Genomic DNA, 13,878 nt, shown 5'->3' with positions numbered 1-13,878 from the left:
TGGTTGGGCGAAATGACCAGGCTGGTTAGGCGAAATGACCAGGCTGGTTGGGCGAAATGACCAGGCTGGTTGGGCGAAATGGTAAGGTTGGGCGAAATGGCAGTTGGGCGAAATGGTTGTTGGGCGAAGTGTCCTGCTTCCGTTGTGAGTGAGGTATACAAACAGTGACGTCACATGGTCACCTGATGTCTTCGGAATGTTTCTGGAATTTCTGAAATAGGTTTCATAAAAAGCTGACTTTTCTTCCCATTTTTCACGTATCTAACGCCCGAAATTGGTAAAGTTAATTACAGCAATGAATTGGCGTGAGTTAAGGATTACATACATGCAAAGTGGTGGAATTTTATGTTCATCGAAGTCTCCATAGTTGGTCTTTAAAGTTTAAGCCTAACACTAGATTGTTACTAGTGTTTACACGGGTCCAAAAATCGGGAACCGGGTACCCGAGAGCCGTTACCCGTCGGGTATCCGGGTACCTGGGAAAAATTGTTTACACTCGTGTTTCACGATTTTCAATAAATTACATATTGGATGCTATTATAAATGAAGAATATTCTCTACTGACAATGTTTTCATGTTCAAAAACGTATGTGTAAGGTAAGGTATAAAACCTTCCTCAATAATTTCTATTTGCTTTTTTTCTGTCATAAACTTGTTAATTACTTAATATTATTAACATTACTACTAATTAGAAGTAATGTTGTTAACATCGCACTGCCGCCGCTGCTAATGCTGGCTCTCCACGTCTATTGGATCACACCATAAAAATATCCAAGTTAGCTCCTAAACAGTTTTTACTAGGCTACTACTATCTATTATGCAGGCCCAGGGTTCGCATTAGCCGCGAGATTACGCGATTCGCGCAATTTGATCGCATTTGGAATACACGATTTGTAAAAAGCCACTTGCGATTATTATTTTTTAGTTATCCCGTCTATAATCCATAAACAAGTCGTAAAATTCCTTGTCAGCCTTTCCTTCTATGAAATAAACGAATGAATAAATAATCATTTCTTCCACATGGTAGCCTAACACCACACTAAGTCAATGCATGAGAAATCTAGCTAAGCCTAACCATCTGTTTATTCGCTGAAATTGTGACGCAGTTATAAGATATCCATGGAACACATTCATTATTGCGGTTACGTTCGACCACGTGGTTGCCTAACACCACACTAAGTCAATGGGGTAATCTAGCATAGCCATTTGTTTATTAGCTGAAATTGTGACGCAGTTATAAGATATCCATGGAATAGTTTCGTTATTGCTGTTATCTTCGACCACATATGTTAGCCTAACACCACACTAAGTCAATGGGAAATCTGCCTAACCGTAGGTTTGCAATTTTTTTTTTTTTTTTTTTTTTTTTAAATCACACTTTGCGTAGGATTCGGGTAATAAATTAGGAACCGGGTAGTATTGCGTCGGGCGGGTACCCGGGTACCCGGATAACCCGTGCAAACACTAATTGTTACATTGTAAAAAGGTCTAGAAATACAGTCTAAAATTTTGCTCAAATCAAGTATGCACAAGTGAATGCAATTTTTTTTTGCAATATTGGAGTATTTTCTAGTTGTTATGATTTATTTACATCAATCTGGTAAAATTCTACAGTATTTATTAACAAGTTACGATGGTACCGTTTGCTGTTCAGGGCAGGTCCAAGCTATTGTATCCCTAGGAGCCAAATTTCAAACTTTACTGAAACACCCTAAATGTGGTGTCATGTAAAAGCTGAATTATTGAAGTTTCAGATTTTCATAATTTTTTTTGCCTATTCAAACAATTACAGCCAGCTAATTTGCATAAATTCAAATTGCAGTGTGACGTACGGGACATTTGGAATCCTATTTCCCTGCCAGCAATATGAACTTATTGAATATAAGTTATGTGGGACATGATACACCCTTCCTTCCAATAATTATGACATACAGTATTATGTTTGGGGGTTCATCAATTAAATATGCTAATTAGCTAGTGTCCAAATACTGATGTCCCGTACGTCACAATTTTCAGCACTTTTTTCAAGTTTTGATATGGAGGAACAATTTTTTTTGGTGATATTCTATAAAGTTCTAATTAAGAACATTGCTCAACAATATCCATCCCCAAAAAATTGAAATAATATTCACTGCAAATCTAATTATCAAATTTAAAAATGTGACATACGGGACAAAATGTGACGTACGGGACATAGTGTGGTGGAAACCCTGTATTTATACATATATACAGAAAAATAAACATGCATGGGCTCCAATGGGGACCTCTACTGGAAACCTTCCAATGCTTACAAGTTTATTTTGTTGAAAGCTGGTAGTTGCAACTTATAATCCCTGCATGCCTGAAGAGCACATCATGGCACCAAATAAACTATTGACTGATGACCACCAACAGCCCGGTGTTGTTTGACTATTGGGAAGTCAATGTGGGGGATACAGAATCATCTACAATGCTATTCAACATTGACATTGAATGAGGACGACTTCAAGAATGTTGAGTTTGCATTTCAAAATTTCGTAGGCCTATTGAGAAGTGTGACTATGATAATGTGCAACTATGTTCTTGTTTCCTGAACTTAGATGGTAGACATTGAGATTTTTAGTTACAAATGTAGTTTTGCTCGCCCAATTTTTGCATAGGACAATCACTCATGAGTTTGTTCAATAACCAGTATTACCTGTAGCTCTGTAGAGTTTTCTTTGTTGTACTAGATTCATAGATGGACATTACGTGGCATTACTGTGGACATTTTGGTACACAGGTATTTTGATTTTTGAATGGGATGGATCATATTTCAACTTCAGGGTCATTAGTGGGGAGTATGATACTTGTACAGTATATACAAATTTTTAACTAGTTTTGCACCAAAACTTTGCATCTTGAATCATTTGTGGTCTAACAAAGCAATAATTGATGTTCTGACTATTTGGTCTGGTAACCAGTATTACAGTAGGTCTATAGAGTTTTCTTTGTTGTACTCTAGATTCATAGATGGACATTACGTGGCATTACTGTGGACAGTTTGGTATATTTGAATGGCATGGATCATATTTCAACTTCAGGGTCAATAGTGGGGAGTATGATACTGTACAGTGTTGTACGGTATACATACCAAAACAGTTTTGCACCAAAACTTTGCATCTTGAATCATTTGTGGTCTAACAAAGCAAGAATTGATGTTCTGACTATTTGGTCTGGTGACCAGTATTAGTTCATTAGTTTTCTTTGTTGTACTAGTTTCATAGATGGACATTACGTGGCATTACTGTGGACAGTTTGGTATATTTGAATGGGATGGATCATATTTCAACTTCAGGGTCAATAGTGGGGAGTATGATACAGTGTTGTACAGTATACATACCAAAACAGTTTTGCACCAAAACTTTGCATCTTGAATCATTTATGGTCTAAAAAAGCTAGAATTGATGTTATGAGTACTTGATGTATGTGTAGAGTAGATTAATACTTTATGCATTCCATGTTTTATGTGGAATGATCTCACAAGTACAGTCACTGCTCTTTTCCGTATCCCAGAAGATGGAAATATGGCATGAAATTACCAATTCTTTTTGGGGAGTCTCCTACTTTGTTAAGCCTTACAGGCTTTGTAGGAGACTTCCCGTCACACTGTAAATTGTGATGAAACAAATAAATATACAAATATACAAATGACATTGTTCTGGCATACAGTATATCCAAAGTAATGTTTTTATGTAGAAATCAGCTTGTTATGGTATATTCAGGAATAAGAATATCAGTTTACATAGTCAATTTGTATGGACAAATTGTCACGTACGTCACATGTCCCGTACGTCACAGGACAATTTTCATTTGTGTAACCACTGTACTGGAATGGCTTCATATTTTTTTCTAATGTTACAGCTTAGCCCTTGAAAGGTTAGGCTATTCACTAGTTATAACAGCTTGATCACTGCCCTCCTAATTTCAGAGCGGTTTCAGCTTTGCTCTTTAGTAAAAAAAAACACAAAATTCTCTGGTCCCGTACGTCACACTGTACATTAATTAAGATGGGACCTAATTAAAGAAAGTGTAGGAAATCTTCATGAGTTTGTAATAAAGTAGCAGCAATAACAAATATGAAAACCTGAAAAAGTTTCTGGAAAATAGATTTTATATAACTTTTAGACAAATTTAAGTCTCTGAAATGTCCTGTACGTCACAGTGCAAATAGCTTGGACCTGCCCTTCAGTTTGATTGGCCTAAGCTTACGTTTTCTAATTGAACTTGTATAGAGTTAAATGGTAACGAGTGTGGAATTAACTTCAAGTTCGTAACAATTCTATTTGTTCATAAACGGAATAATACTGAAAATAATTTCGGAATGCAAGTAATATGTAATTAAAATTTACACTTTGGTAAAGATTGAAGATGGATGGTTTGTCTGAGGTACTTTTTGAGATGGATACTTGGAGTAACTATTCTTAGCCCATTTCAACAATAATTACTTCTACTGTATCAGTATCACATACTTTATTGCCAATTTGGTTTAAACGGGATATCTTCTCTTTTTCAAATAATTGGAATCGGCACGATTATTAAAAAAAATATTCGGTATTTTCTGTTAAATCATAACCATCTGAACACTAGTTTAGACACTAACTTGTCGATAACCACAGGGCAAAGTCCAAATTCTATAGTCGACAATCGAAGTACTAGCCTATAGCCTAGCAGGCTAATAGTAATACTATATAAGTAGAAGGTACCTGAAGTCAAGCAGACTAGCGCTCGATGACGTATGCAAATCTCAAATCGCACTTTCACTTTCGTTTGTTTGTGTATATGCAGGGAGAGTAGCAGCTCCCTGGTATATGTTCGTGACTCGTGATCCACACGTATGGAAAGCCGTTTTAACATTTAATAAGGAATTTCAGATATCTCTAAATAATTTCAGAAATCTCAAATTAAATTACAGATATCTCAAATTTATTTAAGATATCTACAAATAATTGCAGATATCTTAAAATCAATTTCATATATCTCGAATTCAATTTCAGATATCTGAAATAAAATTTAAGATATCTCGAAATAAACTTAAGATATCTCGAATTTAATTTTAGATATCTGAAATAGAATTTTAGATATCTAAAATAGGAAACAATTTAAGATATCTGAAGATCCCGATTAAATTTTAAAATGGCTTTCCATACGCACGAGCTGTTTACATTTAGTTTATACACAAACACGCACATGCGCGGCTGCTGCATATTTATAGCCACATAGCAACGAATGGTGATATCGCGGGAATTATGAAATTTATGCAAATGAAAATTTCAGCGAGTCTTCGGTATACCTATATGTAGTGACATTGAAATTCACATGACATTCAATAACCCTAACTCAAGCAGCATTGAATGCACTCTCACTCAGTCTCAAGTGACTGCATGCTTCAGCTAGCAAGCTCAATAAGAAGCCCTGGAACTCTATGTGCAAGTTCCTTGTACAACACTGATGTGTTACAGCAGCTGCATTGACTACCAGAGACTACATCAAGTAAGTTTTGTAAGCGGGATCAGTCGTTTGGTAGTTTGGTTTTCTCGCCCAGGGTCTTTCCTGGGCGACTTTTCCTTAAAAAAAAGAAGTAAGTTGTTCTCACTCAGCTATGCTACAGTACTAACCTTAATTGAAGATTGTGACACAACTTCAATCTTCAAAACCTATGTGCACAAGATACTGTGATATGAAGCATCTAAAGTGATCGACGACGGAGGTTTTTCGAAGACCGTTGCAATCCACGAAATTTTGGCGAACCCAACTCAATCCCTTTACTTAAAGTGTAAACAAAGGTAAATGACCGACAATATTTCCTACCTTATTACAAAAAGGAAACACTTAGTACACATCGACCGTTGACATGAGTTAAAATTTAACCTGTTTTGTTTTAATTATCGAGAAGACTAAAGCTGCTCATTTGGCAAAAATGCTAGCATATGTGTATGAAATTTCAGTGTATATTTATGCATAGGCTATACTGAACACATAATGGGGAGGGGTAGCGTCCATACCAAACACACTTAAGAAGCCAGTTCAGAGTTACTGCGGTGTACGTAGTACAGGTCAAAGGTAACTGGGGTAGTCCAGTTACTTTTACTGATTATGTAAACTAAACAATACACACAACTAACGCTCAACGATCGACATTAACAGCAACATTTGATCTATCATTGGTAGTTTTCTACTGAAATTCCAAGATACAAGTATTTGTATGGAGAGCCCTGTTGTAATGGTACTTGTGAAATAGCGCCATCATCAACAAACAGAGTTACAATATGGCTACCTCTCAATGTCATTTACACGAGGGTGACGGTGTCACAGTATGTTAGCACCAATCAAAATAGATCTTAAAGAAGGTTTGGGGTTTCAGCCAATCGCTGCCAAGCACCCCAAATCAAGATGTCTGCGCCCATAGATGTAAACAAAGTGCAAAGCGTATACGAGAAGAATGGCGACTTCCAGCCCGACTTCAAGCGTGTATAGTCAAGGTGAAAGAGCATAGAAATAGAGAAATGGCGAGCGGTCGGTTCGGGCGCTTTGGAAGTGATGGAGAAGTCCGAATTTCGATATAGCCTACCTCTAACTAGTGGTAGGCATAGTATTAACTACTGTAGTTACTACTACAGGTAGTACTACTACTAGCATGGTGACTTCGAAGTTCGGACACTTAAGACTTAAAACATCCCAAAACTAAATCTTCTGGTATAAATCATTTGAAAATATACTTCATAAGGTGGGAGAATTTTGTTATAGTGCGATACACGGCCAAACTTTCTTTCCTGCAAACTGTTTTCACGTTGTTATACTAGGCGTAACTGTATTTTAGGAATGTAACTGTGTTAGCCTTACTTAGGCCTGCAAACTGTACTGCCAGTGTGATGCACGACAATTCACTCTGGTATTTTAATACTTAATCAATACTTAGCTTGGTCCTGGTGGATCCAAGGGGAGGGGTGTTGTGCTTTCCCAAAGGCGATCACAATATGTCTAATGCCCCATTGTTTGTCCTTTGTACACTGTATAACAATGTGCAGCGTATTGCCTGCAATTTTGAAAAATATAATATTATTACCAAGTACTCACTCCACATGTTCTTCAGCACTAGACTATACTGTACGTATTTCGTGGATGAAATTGGAAGCCCTCAGTTTGTAATGACTTTGTAAACTGCAGTGATTGAGATCCTTGTTTGGACAAGGTGTTGAGCTATTTTAATAAAATTGTGACAGGTGATCAGCATGAGATCCATGAGAACTTGATATGTCATTCAAAAGCATGACTATACAGTCTGGCCTTAATCTTTCCAAAGATGGTTTCCTGACAACACACCCTGGCAGAAGATGTCAATGATCGTTAACATGCTGATAAAAAAGATAGTACTAGCAGTATAGAAGCACAACCAGAAACATTGGAAAGGAAAGTTAAGCTGCACTCAAAGACACACAAAATATTTTGCATGGTTCCATGACTGGTCTATGGAAGTTGCCATCATGGTATTGTATGAATGGAGACTCTGGAGCAAAATGTTGTTATTCCATATTTAATGGAGTGGCACCTGGTTAATGGAGATCAAGCACAGTGTATGTAAAATACTGGTGTAAGTCTGAGCAACTGGATATTCGAAAGACTCCCCCATATTGGAATGTTACTTTTAGCTCGAACAAGCTATGCCACTTGAACTATTGTGACTCAGAATCTTCACTCTGTCAATCTATCTAGCTGTTATCCATCTGTTATTCATCTTTCTATAGTACCTTTTTGAAGTAACTACTGAATGGGTGGTGTGAAAGCCCCTCATAGCACTGGGACTGTATGACAGTCTTTGGCTTAGCCATCCTTTACCAACTTTAAACCGTGCAGTCTTGTGTTTGAGGCAAGTGGGATTGCTTGACAAAAGATTGAACTATTAAGTTTATGTAGACAGCTCAAAATTGGCAAAATACAATTAGCTTCCTAGTTGTATTAACATGTAATAGATAACCATTAAGGTGGTAATTTTGTTCACCATACATGTATCTGTGCTAGCAGCCTAGGATGTCATCATTTACAGTTTGTATTTAGGAATTCTATAAAAATTATGTCTATTTCTTTCAGGTTGACACATGATGTGGTCGAGTACTTATTTATGAATCAAGTAGAGCCTTGTTTACAGGAAATCTGCAGCATATCATACAACATGCCAGTTTCAGGGTTTGCAAATCACTCAATCTTTGGTATATATGACCAGTTTACAGCACTTGGTAACTTATCAGTAGTATTAAGAAAGCTATATAAATTTAGGGTTAAAATTTCACAACTTGAGTGTGGTATTACATTTATCTATGGTTGTTTAAGTGCTCTGGAAACTCATTTTGTGATGGATTTTTGTGAAAGTTGGATGCAATTTCCTCTGCAATGTCACAAAAATTGCAACCACAAGCATTCCTCTGGCAACTAGAAATGTTCATCCTCTCAGTTTAGTCACTGAGCAGGTGTTCGTTCAATCATCTGTTGGCAAAATTTTCAGACATTGAATGAGAAGAAATTCAATAATTTCACCTATGGCAGTTTGCAAAACTTTTGCCAAAAGTGGGCAAAACTGGCAAATACTCTACACAAAACACCAGACATCACACTCATATTTTCATGCATAATGTGTTGAAACTTTGATCTTGTCATTCTATTTATGTCAAGAGACGTGCTGAAGGGCATAAGAAGCCTCATAGAGGAAGGTTCATGAGTGCAGAAGTAGCAGAAAGACATGACAGTAATCACATAGAGACAGATTTGGCTGGACATAACTGAAAATTATATGTTCTACTAGTTTTATCAATTTTTATGTCTTTCACCAGCCATGATTGCTAATAATGAAGGCATACCTGAAAAGGCAATGGGTTGGGAGGAGGCATATTTCTTGGATTTGCAGGTTTATGTGTATGTAGTTGTTTAAAGCTGCAGTATGGTATAATGCAGTTGAACCTCATATTGTGATAAGTTAAATACTGTCCCTGGATACAGTTAGTATTTTACCTTTGCAGACATTCTTAGATGTTTACTCATTTAGGTACTGTAAAACTTCATAGGATCAAGCAAATGATCCAAATAACTATGATTGATCACAATTCAAGTCAATTGAGAAAGCACTGTATGCAAGCAGAATAACAGTTAGAATGGTTGTTCAGTGATGATAAAAAAAGGGGGTGTGGCAGAAAAGGTTTGTAGGTATATTTGCTCAAGTTACTATCATAATTATCATATTTCTGCCACCTAATCATACAGTTTATCAAGAAGAATTTTATACTAGTGACTAATAATTAGTAAGCAATGTTAAAATAAATAACAATTCTCAACATTAAAACGCTATAGAAATATGCCCTTTGCAAATCACAGGTGATATATGTTCTGTTCCTTTATTGACAGATCTATTTAGTCTAAAAAGGTTCTTTTCACTGTGAAAAGGTATTTTTTGTGGCATGAAATAGTTATCCTTCAGCAGGGTTCATATTATGTTATTTTCTGAACATTGCAGTAAATGAACCCACCCATTGTATGTTAAGCATTCTGTGGTTTCAGTCAGTCTTTTCAGTCAATTAACATTTCCTTGCTGTCAAGGTAGTATGCAATTACCTCTTTGTTTAATTAACAAGAAATATCATGTTGCATTGTGCCTGGATCAAAAACAACAGTTAACTTAAATTTATGTGCATTTTGTGTACGGCATTTTGTAGTTTTGGTTCCTTGCTGAAAGCAAAGGAGCCTTTGTAATCAGGTCGGTGTGGGTGTGTGTATATGTGATGTGTGTGACACTTAAGTTTTTATGCACGATAACTCAACAAGGGCTATGATTGATCAATGCTATATTTGGTGGGTGGGTGGGTGGTCCATAATTTGTTGATAAAAATATTGATTTTGGTGCTCATATCATGAATTTAATGAGGTCACAGGGTTAAACCTACAGTAGACAACCATAAGTCACAGTCCCATCAAAAGTGAGTGTGTTATTGATAGGTAGCTTACACATGGTGATGTGTGTTACATTTGATAACGTGTGTATTTATGAGGAGGTGTGGCTTTGTAAGGCAATTATTGATCTTGCTTCATCATTACATACTTGGAGTGTTCCCTGTTAATCAATGAGCAGCAGCAGGAACCATGAAATGTTTTCATTCTGGTTGACAGTACCTTGCTATGCCAAATGTATCTTGGAAATACCATAGCTGGTTGTGTTTCATATGTAAATTAGTATGTGTGCTTTGTGCTTGCTTATTTCTACTTACGATCTAGTTGCTGGAAAAAAGCAGTGATTTGTTTTGTTATTCAAGTGATATCAAAGCATATTTGTGGTGAATAAAGGCAATACTTTAATCTGGTGACATTGCAACAAGAGGACTGTACTTGGTGATTTCAATAAACTCAAGTCTCAATTGATAATGGTATTTGGTTGTTTATTTCATTAACTATTATTGACAGATGGATAAAAATCCACATTCTTGACATTTTTATTATTACGGAAGGGACTGAAATCTTGTCAAGGTGCTCTCTAGCATAAAATAATTGAAAATTATTAGATGAACCCAATTGCCTGTGATGCTACATCATTTGATGTTGTGACAACTATCTCACATGCAACCAGCCTTCACACTAACTCCGTCAGCATGTCTACAGCACATACTGAGCAGAACATTTTGGGTGTATCTCCCCCGGGGATACTGAGCAGAACATTTTGGGTGTGTCTCCCCTGGGCCCCCCCACCTATCTGTGTGTCATGGCCCACACTGGATGTGAATGACTTTGCAAGTGTGAGGGTCCATGTTTAATGTTACCACAAAAAACATGACTATCTCTCTAGGGAGGCTGATTTATTTATAACATTTCCACTTTGCCCCATACCCAAGTGTTTTCGCAGGGAAAACTCGGAAAGTTGCACCTACAACAGCATTCTTATAATGCTAACAACAGCCCGACCATTTAAGTTTGGAAAAGGCAATGGTCAGGCAAAACTCTTCTTCGCACCAACATCATGCAGTATACTACTGCCAAGGGGAGTAAGGGGGGGGGGGGATCAATAACCTCTCATAGGTTGGTCTGATAGGATGAAAAATCTCAACACTTTAAGGCTTCTAGCTTTGAAATATGACAGGTTATGTATCTTACATCAATATAAACAAAAAGGTATACATGGCAGGCGCGTTTCCAGGATTTTCTAACCCGGGGGGCGCGAATTACTATCTAAGCGGAGCGCCACCATCGGTTGGCGCGCAGCGTACAAGAAAATTTCTGGTTTTGATACCCCCCAGATCACCGGAAACGGCACTTCTCGGGCTTCAAATGACCAACCAGATGTACACTTTTGGCCTGAGAACCAAGTATATCCTAGTAGTTTTTTTTTTCCATCCATAACCTTTTTGAAGATTGTCAACCCGGCACACGTCATTTTCGACCTGATCGCATGTCCTGTGGGTCTTTGCTTTTGTAGGTGATTCTACGTCGCGGCCCACAATACCCGTCAGCCCCACTTTTCAAAGTTTTAAGCCCCAAATTTGTTCAGAATTTGAAAATTCACATTTCTCGTGAATAAACTCACTTCAAAACATACCCATAATCAGGCGCGGCGGAACGAAAAAAATATTGGGGGGGCTAATGTGTGGAGACTATCTAAGCGGAGCGCCACCATCGGTTGGCGCGGAGCGTACAAGAAAATTTTGGGTTTTTTCAAACCCCCAGATGGCCGGAAACGGCACTTCCCGAGTGTTTTATGCTGCGAAAACCTAGCCCTAAAATATGGGTCTCAAGCCTGCAATTTCTCAGATTGCACGTAAAAGTCTGTAAAAACATTGTAATTTGTATATTCGATGGTGTTTTAAGAGAGTAGCTATTACTCGTAGTGTACTCGCAAAGACGTTTTTGAGTGTAGTAAGGGCAGTGGCGGAGCTAGGGGTTTTGGTCAGGGGAGCAAGAATGGTCTGTAGGGGCGCTTTCGACACTATCTAAGCGGAGCGCCACCACTGGTTGGCGCGTAGCGCACAGACAAATTTTGAGCAAAGATACTCCCTAGATCGCCGGAAATGACCCTTTCAGGGCCTTGCTAATTTGCAGATAAACGAAGAATAGGGTGTCATTGCCAAATGACACCAAGAAAATGTGACAAATGTCAATAAGTAGATGAGAGCGCAATAAAAAAGTCAATAATGTAGAATAAGTAAAAAGTGGTAAAGAGCTGAAAAAGGCGCCAGCAGTCCATTTGAGTCCGTCAGGGGTAGCATCCGCCCCCTGACCGTATGGACGCTCCCCCACTGCGCGGCGGGGGTGCAGCCCCTAATTCGCCATTACTAATGTAAAAGAAACTTTTGACATAATTGGACCTCCATGCTTTTTATACATCTACATGAGACATGTCGTTGTTTACATTAGCATCCCGCGGTATACTGCACAATTTTAACGGACCGTACGGTACATGATGGCATGCGATGTAATAACCGATGCTTGCTTATATGATATTGACATTGACACGTTGAACTTGCGCTTTGCGCGCGAAAATTTTTGTTTATTTTTTCAGGCAAGTCGGACAGTTTTGAGGATTTTCATCCTGGAACGCCATTTTCATGCTCACTGATATGATGTGATATCTGCTGTTTGCGTTACAAATTCGAACAGGCGCGTAGCGAGGAATTTGCCAAGGGAGGAGCGAAGCCTGTAGGCAAATTATCTAAGCGTAGCGCCACCATAGGTTGGCGCGAAGCGTACAAGAAAATTTTGGCCGAAAATGCCTCCCAGATCGCTGGAAATGGCACTACCCAGGACCATTTGTTAGCGCGAAGCGTACAAGCAAATTTTGGCCGAAAATGTCTCCCAGATCGCTGGAAATGACACTTCCCAGGCCTTGTAAGTTGCATCTAAGCACTTTCTATTTTGAAATTACTTAGCGATATCATTTAAAAAAATGCTGAATGGGGGGGGGGGCGGCCGCCCCCATCCCAAAATGCGTCATGTACCCTGACGACACGGTCGAGTTCAAGACCAGCCACAGTTAGTTTCATAGCACAATTCTACAGACGCGTTATGATAGACCATATATAGTATATATATAGATCATTAGTGAGAGAGGAAAATGGAAACGTCAAAAAAATGGAGTTGTCGGTGTAAGGGGTAGGGTGAGGCACACTTTTACGAAATCATTGATCCGTCACTGGCTACCCTTCAGCGCTGTAATGATGTCACTGTTCCTCTTTCTCTTCCCGGTGTCTTCGCGTTTTTCTTTTACTCCCTCCTTTTCTCCTTCTTCTCTCTTTCTTCTTTTTCTTTTCCCTTCCTTCCTCTCCTCCTCCTCTTTTTCCCCTCGTTTTTCCTTTTTTCTTCTCTTTTTTTTTCTCTCCTCTTTTTCTTACCCGGGGGGCGCGCGCCCCCAACGCCCCCCCTGGATACGCACCTGCATGGCTCTGAATGTAAGTAGAACATAAATTAGCTCTAAATGTAGGCTAACAAGAGCGCCCTCTACTAATATTTATTTGTTCCTTGGCCACATTTGCATGCCGTTTTAATCACGGGACATTTTAAATCGGGCAAGACTATAAACAATAGTGAGTCCCATCTGTGATCTTGTACCAACAACATAAGTTCTAAGTCAACGTGGCCTCCCACTGTGGCGTAGCCAACATTCAATTGTTAGGGGGGCAAGATTTTTCTTAAGAGGGGTTGATGGTAGGAATTATCAAGAAATATATGTATTAACGGGCAACTCGTCTGCACAAATACACATCTAATGGTTCAGTGGAACATGACACACTTTCACTTAATTTACCTCTATTGCGGAGACAGTCGTCGTGGTTTCTGCATAATTCCGCACAATATGAAAAGGATACAGTGAATAAATTAGCTACTCTAATGCAC

General features: G+C 38.4%; 1 protein-coding gene and 1 long non-coding RNA gene across 3 annotated transcripts in view; one reads left to right on the top strand and one right to left on the bottom strand.

Moving 5' to 3' along the window:
* LOC139959657 (cell adhesion molecule 1-like) overlaps positions 1–4,842 on the bottom strand; it is a 29,195-nt gene extending 24,353 nt beyond the window's left edge. The window contains exon 1 of one of the 2 annotated variants that reach the window (XM_071957452.1): positions 4,725–4,842. The gene's annotated coding sequence lies outside the window, so the exon portion shown is untranslated. The remainder of the gene's footprint in view (positions 1–4,724) is intronic. The other variant, XM_071957454.1, reaches the window with a different exon arrangement.
* Positions 4,843–6,312: 1,470 nt separating this feature from the next.
* On the top strand, positions 6,313–10,422 carry LOC139959676 (uncharacterized). The gene is made up of 2 exons (XR_011790206.1): positions 6,313–6,601; positions 7,322–10,422. It is a non-coding gene; the product is annotated as an uncharacterized lncRNA (long non-coding RNA).
* Positions 10,423–13,878: the final 3,456 nt, after the last annotated feature.

Source organism: Apostichopus japonicus, chromosome 19 (genome assembly GCF_037975245.1).
Source record: "Apostichopus japonicus isolate 1M-3 chromosome 19, ASM3797524v1, whole genome shotgun sequence".
Classification (NCBI taxonomy): domain Eukaryota; kingdom Metazoa; phylum Echinodermata; class Holothuroidea; order Aspidochirotida; family Stichopodidae; genus Apostichopus; species Apostichopus japonicus.
This window is presented reverse-complemented; position numbering and strand designations above follow the sequence as displayed.